This window comes from Chiloscyllium punctatum, chromosome 22 (genome assembly GCF_047496795.1).
Source record: "Chiloscyllium punctatum isolate Juve2018m chromosome 22, sChiPun1.3, whole genome shotgun sequence".
Taxonomy (NCBI): domain Eukaryota; kingdom Metazoa; phylum Chordata; class Chondrichthyes; order Orectolobiformes; family Hemiscylliidae; genus Chiloscyllium; species Chiloscyllium punctatum.
The window spans coordinates 72,067,326-72,083,679 of record NC_092760.1 but is presented as its reverse complement, the minus strand read 5'-3'; positions in this window follow the sequence as shown (position 1 = coordinate 72,083,679).

Here is a 16,354-nt window from a genome sequence, read left to right as displayed (position 1 = left end):
TCAGAATGGCCTGAGACCCCACAGTTTAGTTGCTGATTTTTACAAGGTCCCATGGAGATGGACATGTCACCTCTGGCTCCTGATAGTTGAAGTCATGCCTAACTAATTCATGTTATATTGTAGCTGTTGCTATTGTGAAGTGCACCACTCGCTTTCACAGTGAACAGTTATTGTTCCAAGTTTCCTTTTCACCCGAATCTGACCTTTGACTTTGACGAGAGCGATACATTCAAAGGGAATATCAAGTCCTTACTTCGTAACCCATTCTTCCTTTGTCTTTGCTCTACATCCTGGAAGCAGCTGTTAAAGGTCCGTTTGTAAATTCCTGAGTCTGCTTGTTGCTTTTCCAAGCTGCGTAATCTGCAGACAACCCTTCATCTCAATGTGAAACTTGCAGTGAAGTTTGAATCAAGCAGGAGATATTGGTCTGAGTTACAGGGCCATTTTAGAACAGGCTGATCACGGTTTGCTGACTCAATCTAGTCAGGTATTCACAACAGCCATTTGAGGTCCGTATTTGTCCTTTTTAAGGCCATTTTGGTTAAACCATTAAAAACCATTTTAAAACCACAAAGGTCTCCAGTATTAGACTCAGAAGATGGAAGTTGAATATCAATAGTCCATTTTTACTATGGTTGTAACAGCATTCCAATGAGTACATAAACAATTAGCCTTTCGGGGAAATGGTATGCATTTCTGAATAATGTTTTGATAATGTACACAGTAACCAAGACAGTGGCAGTGTTCTGCATCATGATGAGATTCATAATGAAATATTAACCTTTGTGACAACATTACTGCAAGCTTCATGGCGAAGTAATCTGCAGCTGATTACCAAGCAAATTTACTTCAAGGTTATATTAATATTACATGAGGTGAATATAAGAACGTGCCTATAACAGAATCATTGATAACACATTTAGGTATCTAATATAGTTCTAGAAAATTATCGCTATTAGAAAATATTCACATTCAGAAAGGTCACCAGAGATACACGAGACCAAATGTTCTTCTTCCACAATATATCAATCCAGCCAAATTCAGGATAATTCAGACATTTTTGCTTTTGTCTGAAAATGTTTTTTGTTTGGTTTGTTCCCCCTCAAATGAATTATCTGGTATCAAAATGTTTATACTTCCCTATATGAAATGGGTAATTTTAATTTGCTGCAAGCCACAGATATGTTAGCATTCCAGCTTCTGCTGTGACTTTAAATCAAGCCCAAAATACTTTCATACTCATTTTTGCCTTCATAGATTATAGTCAATATTGAAGTGCAAAATGCTATGAATTCAAGCAATGCAACTGGATTTTACATATTTCACCATTCTCAAGTTTCAATGCTGCATTCAAACATCTGTGCTGTCTTCATTTAGTTTTAGATATTTTCTAAACTATAGGATTCTGCAGGGTTTGATGTTGGTTTGCTTGCCGTTTTGTGCATACCTTCATGATCTAGTCTTGAAATTTGAAGGTATGGTTAGTAAGTTCACAGATGACCCAAAAATTCATGGTATGGTAAATAATGAGGAAGAAAGTCTTAGACTACAGGATAATATAGACAAGCTGGTTAGATGGGCTGAACAGTGACAAATGGAGTTTGATCCTGAAAGTGGGAGGTGATGTATTGTGGAGGATGAACAAGGCAGGAGAGTACACATTGAATGGCAGGACACTAGGAATTACAGAGCATCAGAGAGATCTTGATGTGCATCTCTAAAGACCCTTGAAAGTAACAAGAGAGGCAGATAAAGTGGTTAAGAAGACAGACAGGATATTTGAGTTTATTAGTTAAGGTATTGAGTACAAAAGCAAGGATGTTTATGTCGAGAATATGATGGAGTTATACATTACATTAGTTCGCTCACTGCTGGAGTAAGTGTGTGCAGTTCTGATAACCACACTTCTGGAGGGAGGTGATTGCACCAGAGAGGATGCAGAGGTGTTTGGAATGTTGCCTGGGCTGGAGTATTTCAGCGATGAAGATGGACTAGATAGGCTGAGGCTGCTTTTCTCAGAGCAGTGAAGGCCGATGGAGCCCTGATTGAGGTGTACAAAGTTATAAGGAGCATAGATAATGTAGATAGGGAGAAAGTTTCTCCTTTAGTAGAGGGGTCAATAATCAAGGGCACGGGTTTAAAGTAAGGAGCAGAAAGGTAAAAGATTTGAGGAAAATGTTTTCATCCAGTGGTTGATGGGTATCCAGAATACATTCCTAAAAGGGTGGAAGTGCTGGAAAATGGGATTAGATTAGATAAGATGCTTGATGATTGGTGTGGAGATGATGGGCAGAAGGCCTTTCTCTTTGCTTCATTAACTGTGATTCTAAATTTATGTTATATTATCTAATCTACACTACATTATCTAAAACATGAAAATTAATAAGTAATTAACATTTAAATCTTTTGAGACAATGACCTGTGGTTACCAAACACAGAATTATTCCCGGAACACCATAGGCTCTTTCTACTCATCACAGTAGCTTCAACAACCCGATCCTATCTGGAATCCTGGCTTTTGTTTTGGGTACCAAATCTCAGGAAGGATATACTGGCCTTGAAAAGGATACGAGTAGTTTCAAAACTGATACGGTACAAACAGTAGTCCCAAAAATCATTGCTGTGCCCCCACATCCACCCTGCTTGATCCCCTCTCAATAAGTCCAGGTGACTCACCTGAACACTCACACCCTTCTCTATTGTGCTCTTTGTAATGGTTGCCTGCTGCCAGGATCTATTTAGGACCACAGTGTCATCATTATTTGTTTCATGCACTCGTAGGTCAGGTATGGCACAGGTAAACTACAAGACTCCATGTGAAACACTTCCCAATCAAACCCCCAATGACTGTTTTAAAAATATCTCAAGACACAAAAATTTCATTTCCATTTTCTACATGATCTTTATGACCTGGCTAAAACTGTACCTTTGGTTTACGTTTATGTGTAAATACCGTGTATTTTTATTTTTATGCTTTTAAAATGGATTTGCACAGTTACTCACAAAATTTTAACTTGTGCATTGGTGTGCAAAGGGGGGATCTTCAGCCTCACACACATGACATACATCCTGGGAATTATCTGCAGCATGTATAGGTATGTGCTATGATCCCTAGGATAATTATACCCATTGCAGCTCTTTTCCATTCAGCATGTTCCATTCTTGCTGAAGGCAAGTGTGGGTTCCACTGCAGACCAACAAAAGGCCTGAAGTTATAAACTGGCAAAGGCAATAAATCATTGTACAAATGCCAATACTGAATTACTTCTGGGTGCGGGTCCACAAGTGAAAGAGAATAAAAACCATGTTACTTTATTGATAAAGTTATGGAACGAATTACATTTTTCCTCAACATGTAAAATCATCCAAATTCGTAACAAAATGCAAAGCTTAATGCTTGAAGGTTTGAATGACCTACTCCTGCTCTGAATTTGTACAGTCACTGCACAATGAGGGGTGGCTATGGTCGAGTGGTGTTATTGCTGGATTGTGAGTCTAGAGAACCAGGTAATGTTGTGGGCATCTGGATTCAAATCCAATCATGGTAGATGGTGAAATTTAAATTCAACAAAAGTCTGGAATCAAGAATCTTGTGATGACCATGAATCCATTGCCGATTTTTGGGAAAAACCTGTCTGGTTCACTAATGCCCTTTAGGGAAGGAAACTGCCATCCTTTACTCATCTGAATTACACGTGACTCCAGACCACAATGACATGGTTGACTCTTAACTACCCTCTGAGATGGGTAATAAATGTTAGCCTATTCAGCGATGCCCTCATCTTGTGAATGAATTTTAAAAAAACAAACTGTAAATCGTTAAATTTCATCAATTTAAGAGCATTGGACATTGGTTTCAGAAAAAAGTACAGATAGAACAGAGGATATTTTAACATGGTCAAAATCACCCTTGGTAGCCAAGTTCAACAAGAATTAAAAGGAATATCTCAATAACATGGCTGAAATTGTCCACCATGCTCTGGAAAGCCAATCCAAGAAGTAATTAAAATCTATCATCTGGATTGTACAGCTCAGGCTGAGACTTTCAAATGTCTCTGCTTTGAGACTTTGTGGAGGTAGGCATTGCTACAAGAAAAACTATCCTCCGAAACTCATTATGCAAAGGGGAGGATTGTTGATCAACAGACAGCATTCACACATGAAAACATTCTTCTTCCTGTGCAAATCCATAATTTTCAACCCATATTTCTGTTGCAGAGTGTAACATCATGAAGAAGTACTCCTCATAGATTGTAACCTCTGACTCTGTTGTCTGCATTTCCATAACAGTTGATTATCACAGAGACAGACCAAATGCAATCAGAGCTGTTTTAAAACATGGAAATCTGTCCTGTACAACAATAGCTAGAAAAACAACTGAACTAATTCAATTGCAACTCTCCATCAGAACCTCAAGATCAACATCAGAATGGATAACTCCTTCTCCTAACAACGGTGGGCTGAATCCTAAGTTTTTGTCAAGATTAGAGTGCTGCAAAAGCACAGCAGGTCAGGCAGCATCCAAGGAGCAGGAAAATCGACATTTCGGGCAGGAGCCCTTCATCAGGAATGAGGCTGGGACCCTCCAGGGTAGAGAGATAAATGGGAGGGGGGTGGGGCTGGGGAGAAGGTAGCCAAGAGTGCAATCGGCGGATGGAGGTGGGGTGAAGGTGATCGGTCAGAGAGGAGGATGGAGTGGATAGGTGGGAAGGAAGGTTGGCAGGTAGGACAGGTCATGAGGATGGTGCTGAGCTGGAAGGTTGTAAATGGGTAAGGTGGGGGGAGGGGAAATGAGGAAAAGGTGAAGTCCACATTGATGCCCTGGGGTTGAAGTATTCCAAAGTGGAAGGTGAGGCGTTCTTCCTCCAGACATCGGTGAGGGAGTGACGATGAAGGAGACCCAGGACCGGCATGCCCTCGGCAGAGTGGGAGGGAGAGTTAAAATGTTCGGCCACAGGGCAGTGGGGTTGATTAGCATGGGTGTCCAGGAGATGTTCCCTAAAGCATTCTGCAAGAAGGTGTCCAGTATCCCCAATGTAAAGGAGACCGCATCGGGAACAATGGATATAATAAATGACATTTGTGAGTGCAGGTGAAACTTTGATGGATGTGGAAGGCTCCTTTGGGGCCTCGGATGGAGGTGAGGGGGGAGGTGTGGGCACAAGTTTTGCAATTCCTGCGGTGACAAGGGAGGGTGCCAGTAGGGTGGGTTGTTGGGGGGAGGGAAGAGGGGGTGCATGGACCTGACCAGGTAGTCATGGAGCGAATAGTCTTTGCGGAAAGCGGATAGGAGTGGGTAGGGAAATATAACCCTAGTGGTGGGGTCTGTTTGTAGGTGGCGGAAATGTCATCGGATGATGCGGTTTATGTGGAGGTTGGTGGGGTGGTTCTGTCCTTGTTACGGTTGGAGGAGTGGGGTTTGTGGGCAGGGAGGTGCAGGACATGGATGAGATGCATTGAAGGGCATCTTCAACCTCAAAATTGCAGTCTTGAAAGAAGGAGGCCATCTGGCGAGCCTTGATCTCCAGCGTCTACACTCCTCACTTCCGTCTAGTTGGTTTTAATCTTATGTTTTTTTAGCTGAGTCCAAGATGCACAAGCTTTTTGGACAGTTTTCTTGTCCTATTTTACCAAATATGCTGCATTTGTCACCCTTCCCCAGCAGTCATGATTCAGAGATGCCGGTGTTGGACTGGGGTGTACAAAGTTAAAAATCACACAACACCAGGTTATAGTCCAACAGGTTTAATTGGAAGCACTCTAGCTTTCGGAGCGACGCTCCTTCATCAGGTGACAGAGGCTCAACAACACCCTCACAATGCCAACCAGACTTGGGCAACATGATCATCCTGTCACCATTAATGACTGGATGCTGCACCTAAATCTCTTTTTTTGCAAGCAAGTGTCAATAAGATTTGGTTTTACCAACTTTGACAAACAGGCCCTAAACATGGCTGACCAGACTCTTGACTGCTGTGTTTGCAGCTCCCAGACTAACAATTCCACAATTCCTCTGACTCCACATGAAAGCCCTACAAGACTTAACTGGTGATTGAACCATTCTCCTGGACTACACTGGGACAGATCCTATGACTGTGAGCCTCACAAGTAGATAACTAATTCTGTCAAAGCCCTGATAAAGGAACCAGGATTTGTGACCAAGAATGGTGCTAAAACATCATTTCACCTCCCCCCTTACCTTGACTGGACTGAGAACTACCCCCCACCAGTTTCAGACATTGTCATTTGTTTGAATGAATGTGCACTGTGTTTGTCATGCAGGGAGGTGGGATAGGCTGGTGTAACATTGATGGATGGCATACTGAGATAGCAAAGTGCTTCCCCTCCTAGAATGTTAAAGACTGACAAGCAGCCTGTCTGGGATAATCAACCCCTTAAAACTGAAGTAGTGAAAGCCTTTGGTTCTGAATGAAGCATCGATGTTCCAACAGATATTGCACAGCATGGCAAGGCAACACTCGGCAACAGATGGCATGAACATGCAGGTAGGCAAAAAATGACTGAGTGCTAATAGCACAAGCAAACAGCCCTGAGATGAAGCCTGGTCTAATCTTTGAACTGGGTTCCTGACCATGTAAAATGTCCCTGCTGCAGCCTTATCAAAGCCAATTGCCAGTGCACCCTGCATTGCAATTCTGTGCCCTGTGAGCAGCTTGCCAATGTATCAGAGAGATGCGATAATAGTCGTGTTGAATAGGCAGATGCCCCTATAAGCGTGTATGCAGTTGGTGCCCATGGATCATGCACAGAGATGCTGTTGCTCAGTGTTCAACACAGAGGTCATTCCAAGCAAGTTGAATCTACCAGATACGTGGTCTGGTTTCATGGCTGAATTTTCCCGATTGTCTAGCTTGTTTGATAAATGTGGAATGACTGGAGGCTGAATATTATTCAGGCAAGTTATGGCATTAACAGGGCATTTAACAAAAATTAATCCCTGTCAACTAGCACCTCACTACTACCTAATGAGAAACAAAGCAGGTCATTTGTTGAAAGAATAAAAGATAGATTTCTTGTCCCTACCTCTGAGAGGGCGGCCTGGATTTCACCTGCTCCAGAGGCCATGACATTACACATCAGAACAGGTTGATTAAAAATGTCTAAAAAATGAAATGAAATGCATTCAATGTCAAGACGGGCCTTGCTGTCCTTCACATTCCATTCTACTCCAAAGCTTGCTGTAGACCATGTCACTGAAAAATAAGCTTTCATCCTATAATTCTTTTTCGATTCTGTCTCTCCTCATCCAATACATTGTTGCATTGTTTGCATGCCCGTGTGTGCACATACATGTATGGTTCAAAACGCAAGAGGTTTTTTTCACCTTTAAGAAGTTTTCTATTTTAACTCCTTAATTTTGGCTGACGGAAAGATGTCTGCTGTGTTCATCCCTAGTTTTCATGCATGTTCTAGTGTGCATTGAATTGGAAAAAGAAATAAATCTGTTTAAAAGTTCCAAGCTTATTACACCAAACTCAAGAGGGGCAGAAGGCATGTATTCACCCTTCCACATTTGGTCACCATATGTTTGTGTAAAACACCCATTATTTCATTTGAATACAAAAATATAACTTGAGTCCTTATAGCTTGAACAATTAACTAATTATTGGTGTGTCAAACCATTTATTTAACCAAATGAGAATTATTGCTTCCAGCTCATATAAAATGAATTCATCTAAATTATTATACATTTTAGTTTGTAACAGATGTTTCAGCCACCTCTCACCTGTGTGTGGTCAGATTAACCAGTTACATTATTCTATCACAGGTACAGCTATATAGACCCAAACTGTACTGATGACATTGATCTGCATTCATATTTTATAGTATTGTTTAACTCAACAAATACCTTTGTGAAAAGATAATACTTAAACCTTGACACTTTAAGCACCTGACAGATTGTTGAATGCAGTTCCTTTTAATGGCCTAGAAATGATCCAATTGCATTAGCGTTCCCTCAACTTGAGGTAATTCTTACCACATGTGCTGTACCTTCGCCCACCTGTGGCAACTGTCATTTTAACCCACATCTAAACTGTTTGCAGTGGGAAAGCCCACAATCACATACATACATCTTTGTGGTGTACGTAACTGAAACTCATGTGGTCTTCTCTTTGGCTTGAGGCTTCATCGTTACAAATGCAAGCTTGAACCATCTGCAATTACCTTACACTTTGTGTAAAGAAATACTATAAACTGGAGTGATACAATTACCTTACACATTGTGCACTGGTTTAAAGAAACACCACAAACCTTAGAAGCACAATTACTTATTGGTAAGCTGCTCATATGTGGAAACCAATGAATTACATGATTTAAATGATGGTTTACTTGCACATATCCAAAACATTAGAGTCTAGGCACTCAGAGCCTAATTCTGTTGCTAAATCCTTTGGCCATTCAAGACTGCTCCACAATTCAATAAAATCCTGGCTCACTTTGGCATGGCATCAACTTCACTTACCTACCTGCTTCTCAAAGCTCTTGACTCTTATCAATCAAAAATCTAACTCCACATTGAATTAATCAATGACAGTCGCAATTGGTTTCTGGGGCAGAGAATGCCACAAACTAAGAATTCTCCAAGACAGGAAAAAAAACAATCTCTTTCTTTAAGAATAAGAAGTACAACCTTTAATTGTATCTCCTAGCTGTAATTCCCCTACAAAACATTCTTTAAGCATCTATCCTAATCAAGTCCGTTCAACATTTTATGTGTTTCAATACAATCACGTCTCATTCTCACAGGCCCAGATCCTTCAACCTTTTTTCATAAGGTGACCTCTTCATCCAAGGAATAAATTGAGTTGACATTCTCCAAACTATTTCAAACACATTAACACATGTTTATTCAAATATGGAGGCCAAAACTACATTCAGTATTCCAGATGTGGTCTCATCAAGGCCTTGTATAGCTGCAGTAAAATCTTTTTTTAAAATATCATACCATTTCCCTTGCAGTAAACACCAACCTTCCATGTGCCTTCCTAATCACTTACTGTACCTGCACACAGACTTCTGTGGCTATTCTACCAGGATACACAAATCTCTTTTAAAAAAAACTACTTTTCTATTCTTGCTACCAAAGTGAACAGGTTTCCCACATTGTACTCCACTTGCCAACTTTTTGGCCATTTACTCAATCTATCTATATGCCTTTGCTGAACTCTCCAACTCTTCTTGAGAATTTATGTTCTAACCCATTGTGTCATTGATAAACGTAGATACAGGCATCCAGTCCCCACAGCCATGTCTTTGCGATTTAAGCAAGCGTCCAATGAATCAATGAGAGTGTCAATGACAGGCAGCAGCATTCAAAACTAGCAAACTGGCCAAATGCTTTCACAAATCAATTCCAGCGATTGTGCTAAATAAGACATTGAATCAGGTGTGTTTCAAGGTGTTTTGGCACTCATTCTCAAAAATGAACTGCTTCTCCCTAAATAATTATTAATAATCAATAGGCAGAATATATTTGGATTTCTAAAAGGCATTCAATAAACTGCTACGTGTAAGGCTGTTTGATATGATAATAGCCAATGGTACTGGAGTAGTGTGTTAGCATGGATAGAGGATTAGCTAATTAATTAAAGACAGAGTTGGGATAAAGGGGCCGTTTTCAGGATGGTTAACAAGTGAAGTACCACAGGGATCAGTGCTAGGGCTAGTTATCTTTGGTATATACTAATGACTCAGACAATGGAAGTGAATGTACTATTGCCAGGTTTGAGGATGACACCAAAATAGATAGGAACGAAAGCAATGAAGACCACATGATGCTTCTGCGGACGTATGTGGACATGTTGAGTGAGTAAGAAACAAAAACTTAGCAGGTGGAATATAATGTGGGAGAATGCAAGGTTAAGCATTTTGGCAGGAAGAATAGAAAAGTATAATATTATTTAAATGGAGAAAAACTGCAAAATATTGCAGAACACAGATTTGGGGGTTCCAGTATGTGAATCTCAAGAGGTTGCATCCACATTCAGCAGCTAAAAAGAGAAGGAAAATGGACTCTTGGCCATTGTTTCAAAGGGAATGAAGTACAAAAACACATGGAGGCATTGTTAAGACTATTCAAATCACTTGTCAGACCAAACCTAGAATACTGTGAACAGTTCTGGCTTCCTTAAATAAGATACATTGGCAGTTGAGGCAGTTCGCAGAAGATTGACTGGGTTGATTCTAGGTATGGAAGAATTTTCCTGAGAGTAGTTGAGTAGAATGGGCTTGTACTCATGAGGTTTTAGAAGAACTATAGGTGACCTTATTGAAACAGAAGCATTCTTAGGGGCCATGACAGATTAGATGCTGAAAAGTTGCGTCCCACAAGGGGACTACCCAGGACCTGCAAGCATAATCTCAGAGTAAGGGCTCATCCAATTAAGTCAGAGATGAAGAATTCTATAATTAAGAAGGCTGTCAAGAGTGGGTGGTAAAATATATTCAAGGCTGAGAGAAACAGATTTTTATTTTTTTTAAACCCCACACTACCGCCTAACTGCGGTAAGTGCTTATTTTTTCCCCAGCACCCATGGGGTGTGTGTGTGTGTGTGTAGGTGTGAGACACTGAGAAACACAAGGTGCACGAGTCTTTATTCGATTTCCACCACCAGGAAGATAGGAAAACAGCCGAGTGGCCAGTGACAAGCAGTGCCCTTCACATCAAAGGGCAGTGCTTTGTGATCAAAACAGTGAAGGGGAGGGTAGGGACTAAATCAAAATAGAGTTGGAGGGGGAAATAATGCATTCTACTCCCTGCGGCACCCACCTCTCCCTGAACAACTCCAGGGTGTTGGTGGACAGCGCGTGCTCCTTCTCCAAGGACACCCAGGCTCTAACGTAACCGCGGAAGAGGGGCAGACAGTCGGCCCTAACGACCCCCTCCACGGCCCGCTGCCTGGACCTGTTGATGGCCAGTTTGGCCAGGCCCAGGAGCAGACCCACGAGGAGGTCTTCGGACCTGCCCTCCCTCCTCCGTACCGGGTGCCCGAAGATCAGGAGCGTGGGACTGAAGTGCAACCAAAAGCAGAGGAGGAGGTTTTTCAGAAAATCAAAAAGGGAGTGCAAACGCCCACACCCAATATATACATGGTGCACAGACTCCACAGCGCCACAGAACAAGCAGTTGGGCTGGGAGTCCATGAACCACCGCAATCTGCGGTTGCAGGGGACTGCTGCGTGCAGCACCCTCCACCCCAGATCCCCGAGAGAAAGGGGGAGGACTCCCGCGTAGAGAGCCCTCCACTGGGGATCTCCACCGCCCGGTGGCAAATGGGCACGCCAAGGCGTGTCCGGACGGTGGATGAGGGAGAAGAGGTGGATGGTGTGCAGCAGCAGTCGATACAGGGCCCTCCTTTTTATGTCCCTAAAAGCAACAAAATTAAAATTCCGGAGGCGGCTCAGGTTGTGGGGCACAGGCTCCCGCGCGAAGTACGGGACCTTGAGGCCAATGTGAAATTCCGTCCGGGCCGGGGTGAGCGCGGACGGGACCCCACCGCACACCTGAGCGTCCTCCAACTGGTGCACTACGTCGGGTCCGAGCACCGCCGTTTTAAGGCGTCGGATGGCGGTGGCCACGTACCGGACGTCTACCGCTGCCCTGCTCGCTATGTCCTGCGGCAGCGTCCAGCCCAGGCCCCCGGCACCCAGCACGTCCCCGACCCTGGTTGCCCTCGCCGCCACGGCCCTCCCCTCCGACAGCCACTCGAACCCGCGAGTACGGAGGTGCGGATTCCTGAGCAACGGCTCCCTGACGACAGCCGCTACTCCAGCCGGAGGGTAGGCGCGACGCGATTCGACCATGTTACAGACAGTGATCAGGTCCTGGTAAAAGACAGGCAGCACCTTGAGGGCGACCTCCAAACCGTCACGGTCGACGAACAGGAGCTGCGTGTCGTAGTTGAGGTTACGCACCTGGCGGAAAAAATACGTCGCCAGGGCGCACCACCTAGGAGGAGGCTCGACGTAAAGGTATCGCCGCAAGGTCTGAAGGCGGAACGTCGCGACCTGGGTGCGGACGCACACCAGCAACTGACCGCCCTCCTCGATAGGGAGACTCAGAACCTGCGCGGCGACCCAGTGCATCTTTTTGTCCCAGAAGAAGTCGACCAACGTTCTCTGGATGTCAGCGACAAAGCCAGGAGGAGGGACCAAAGTGACCAGCCGGTACCACAGCATGGCGGCCACCAGCTGGTTTATGACCAGCACTCGACTCCTGTAAGATAGCACTCGGAGCAGTCCTGTCCAGCGGCCTAGGCGAGCCGAGACTTTGGCCTCCAGCTCCTGCCAGTTGGCCGGCCAGGATTCCTCAGCCGGGCTGAGGTAGACCCCCAGGTAGAGGAGATGGGTGGTACTCCAGCTGAACCCCCGTAACTCCTCCGGCAGAGAGTCCACCCGCCACCGACCGACCAGTAGTCCGGAACACTTGGCCCAGTTGATCCTGGCGGAAGACGCCGCCGAGTACACGGCCTGGCACTCGCGCATCCTCCCCAGGTCAGCCGGGTCGGTGAAAGTGAGGAGAACGTCGTCGGCGTAGGCCGAGAGGACCACCCCCGTGCCCGCGCCGCGCAGAACCAGCCCCGACAACCTCCTCCGCAAGAGGCGCAGGAAAGGCTCCACGCACAGGGAATACAGTTGGCCGGACAGGGGGCAGCCTTGACGCACTCCTCTCCCGAAGCGAAGGGGCGCCGTCAGGGACCCGTTAACTTTAACCAGACACTCTGCGGCGGCGTACAAAAGTCGGATCCGGGCGACGAACCGCGTCCCGAACCCGAACGCCCGCAGAGTCCCGAGCAGGTACTCGTGATCGACCCTGTCGAACGCCTTCTCCTGGTCGAGAGACAGGAAGGCGCTCGGCAGACCAGCCCGTCGACAGAAATGGATCAGGTCCTGGACCAGGTGGACGTTGTCGTGTATCCTCCGGCCCGGGACCGTGTAGGACTGGTCCGGGTGAATCATGTGGGCCAGCACGGAGGCCAGGCGAGAAGACAACACCCTGGCGAAGATTTTGTAGTCCGTGCTGAGGAGGGAGACCGGACGCCAGTTCTTTAAGGAACGAAGGTCCCCCTTCTTCGGCAGCAGGACGATGACCGCCCTGCGCCAAGAAAGGGGCAGCTGTCCGGCATTTAGACACTCCCCCAGGACCTGTGCGTAGTCGTTCCCCAGGACGTCCCAGAACGCCCTGAAGAACTCCACAGTCAGCCCGTCCAGCCCCGGGGTTTTGCCCCTCGAGAGCCGGTCGAGGGCGCGGGTCAGCTCCTCTAAAGTGACGGGAGCGTCGAGCCTTCCGGCGTCCTCCGGGCTGAGCTGCGGCAGGTCCTCCCACAGAACTCTGCGAGCGTCCTCGCTGGACGGATCCGGAGAGAACAGGGCCGTGTAATAGTTTCGGACATGGGCCCTGACGCCCTCCGGATCCGAGACGAGGGACCCGTCATCGGCCAGCAGCACAAGGAGCTGCTGACGGGTGCCGCGCCTTTTTTCCAGCGAGTAGAAGAAGGGGGAGCTGGAGCTGGATCCGCGACCTCACGTACGCGCCCCGAGCCCTGACGAGCTGCAGGTCCCGGAGCGCGGCCTTCTTCTCTTCGTACACCCCGCGCAGGGCCGGGTCCGCGTCGGGCTGACCGAGGCGTGACTCCAGGTCGAGCATCTCCCTCTCCAACTCCACGATCCTGGATTTCCGCCTCTTGGTCGACCCCCTCGCGTACTCCTGACAGAAGACGCGGACGTGAGCCTTGCCCACGTCCCACCATAGCCTCAGGGAGGGGAAGCTTCCCCGCTTCCTTCTCCAGCCGGCCCAGAAACGACGAAACGAGTCCCGGAACCGCTCGTCCTCCAGCAGCAGGTTGTTAAAGTGCCAGTACGCGGAGCCGAGCCTGGCGCCGAACGGAAGGAGTTCCGCCCACACCAGGTGATGGTCCGTGCACGACACCTGCCGTGTGGAGGCCTTCGGAAAACAGGAGGCGTACGCCCGCGAAACGTACAGGCGGTCGATTCTGGACGCTCCGACCCCAGGCCTCACGAAGGTGAAGGCGATGGAGTCGGGATGGAGATTCCGCCAGACGTCCACCAGGTCGAAGGACTTGACCAAGTCCCCCAACCTCTTCCCCGACGCACAGCCAGTGCGGGCACCGCCGTGGTCCCTGCCCTCGAGGACGCAGTTAAAATCTCCCCCGAGGACGACGCACTGGTTCTCGTCGATGGAAGCCAGATGAGTGGACAGTTCTTGAAAGAAGCTCGCTTGCCTCGGCCCGGCCAGGGGAGCGTATACGTTCACCAAGTGAAGCACCGCGCCCCCCAGCCGAACCGTCAGGTGAAGCAAACGGCCTGGCACCGGCTCCCTGACCCCCAAGATCTCGGGCTGAAAATGCGGGGCCAACAGGATAGCCACCCCGCCAGATCTGCGGGTGAGGTGACTCATGTAGACCCCCCCTCGCCACTCCAGGAGCCAGGTGGCTTCGTCTCCCGGGGTAGTGTGGGTTTCTTGCAGGAAGCACACCGCATACCTCCCGTCCCGAAGGACCGAGAGGGTCTGGAATCTGCGCTGTGACTCCCTGCTGCCGTTGATGTTGAGGCTGGCTATAGTAGTCTTCATGTCGGAAGCGTTGTGCTACCACCACCAGTACAGTTTAAAAACAAATACAATCACTGGGAGGACGAGGGAGGGGCACAGGAGTCCCTCGCCCTCACCAGGAGTGCCCCCAGGAAGTTCCTGACTCGCTTTCGCTCGTTGACGTCGAGCCCAGGTGCCTGGCGAGCAGCGTGGGCCGACCAATAAACTTTTTCATAAGAGCTCCAGCGGTCGAGAGCCAGTTGGGCTCTATCCCGGCGACCTCGAGTTTCCTCGACAAATTCCCGGAGTTCCTCGAGGGGGATGAGGGGGAGATCGGCGGGGGGCACCTGGGACTCAAAAATGTCACTGCAGACGGAGTCCGCGTCGTCCCCGGTGTCCGCCACCGATCCCGAACCCTCCTCCGGGAGGTCGCCCTTGGTCGCCGACCCCTCCCCCACCGAGAGGATGGGGGCTGGTCCGGCGCCGCCAACAGGCCTCGAACCCCCGGCGACCCCACCCCCAGGGTCACCGGCGGTACCTTCCTCGGCGCACCCCGTCCCGGAACGCCCCGAGTTCGGGTCGTCGGGCGGCGGAGGCTCGGGGCCCCGCTCTCCTCCCGACGCCAGGCTCCTCGGGGAAAAGGTCATCCCCCAGGGCCAAGGCCCCCGGTAACACAGTCTGGGAGGGGGGAGCGGGGATGTCGTCGTCGTCGTCGTCGTCGTCGTCGTCGTCGTCGTCGTCGTCAGGCCGCGGTGCGGGATTGTTGGGGGGTCCCGTGGGCCCGTCCCCTGGAGAGGGGCAGCGCCGCCGGCGCGCTACAGGACTGTCTCTCCCCTCCAAGGGCCAGCCCCTCTCCCCCAGAGAGGCAGGGGGGGATTTATGGGCCTTATCCTCCCCGCCCGCCTTGGTGGTCATGGGGCCTGAGGCCCCTCCCCCTAGCCTTTCCCGGAATACGATTGGCCAGGGTGGGGAGGGTCAGCCGTGTCACTTCCTGCCCCGCCCCTGGTTTATCAGGTGATGGCGGGCGGGGCGGGGCAGGGGCCCAGGTCCCTCTCCGGGGCCCGGAGACACGGTCGCTGCGGGAGATCGGGCAGCGATGGTCCCCCCGAGGTTAGTGCCAGGGTGTGGCTGGGCGGGGCAGGGCTCGGGCTCGGGCTCGGGCTCGGGGTCCCCCGGGCCAGGTGTTGCAGTGCCCGGGGTGGGCGTCGCAGCCCCAGGGGTTTCTCCATCGGGGCGGGGGGTAGATGTGGGGTCAGGGTCGGGCACGGGTTCGGGGGCTTGGGGGGCAGGGGTCCCGCGCCGGGGCGACGCTGGCACGGCCACAGGGGCATTGTCGTGCCGGGGCGGGGCAGGTCGTGGGCTGGGTGTCGGGGATGGGGATAGGGTGGTCTCCCCGTGGGCGGGCCTGACGCGTCGCGCCTTCCTGAGCGCCGTCCGGCCGGCTGGACGCTCACCCCCCTCCCTGCCGGAGGCTGGAGGATCGGAAGCCTCCGGTGCCGGGGCCTGTGGTGTTGACTTCGGGGGAGGGGGAGTGGGTGCAGCGGCACCACCGTCAGCCGTTGGCGAGGGCTGGGCGGCCTTCTGGGTGGGGCAGTTTCTTCTAATGTGCCCCACCCCGCGGCACAGGTGGCACCGCACGCCGTCCGCGCGGTAGGCCGCGCCCTCGTGGAGGAGGGTAAAGGAGCCCTCCGTGACCTCCTCCCGGGCCAGGCAAATAAACACCTGGCGTCGGAAGGAGTAGATGTGCCGGAGGGCGGGGTCCTTCAGACCGAGCAGGAGCGG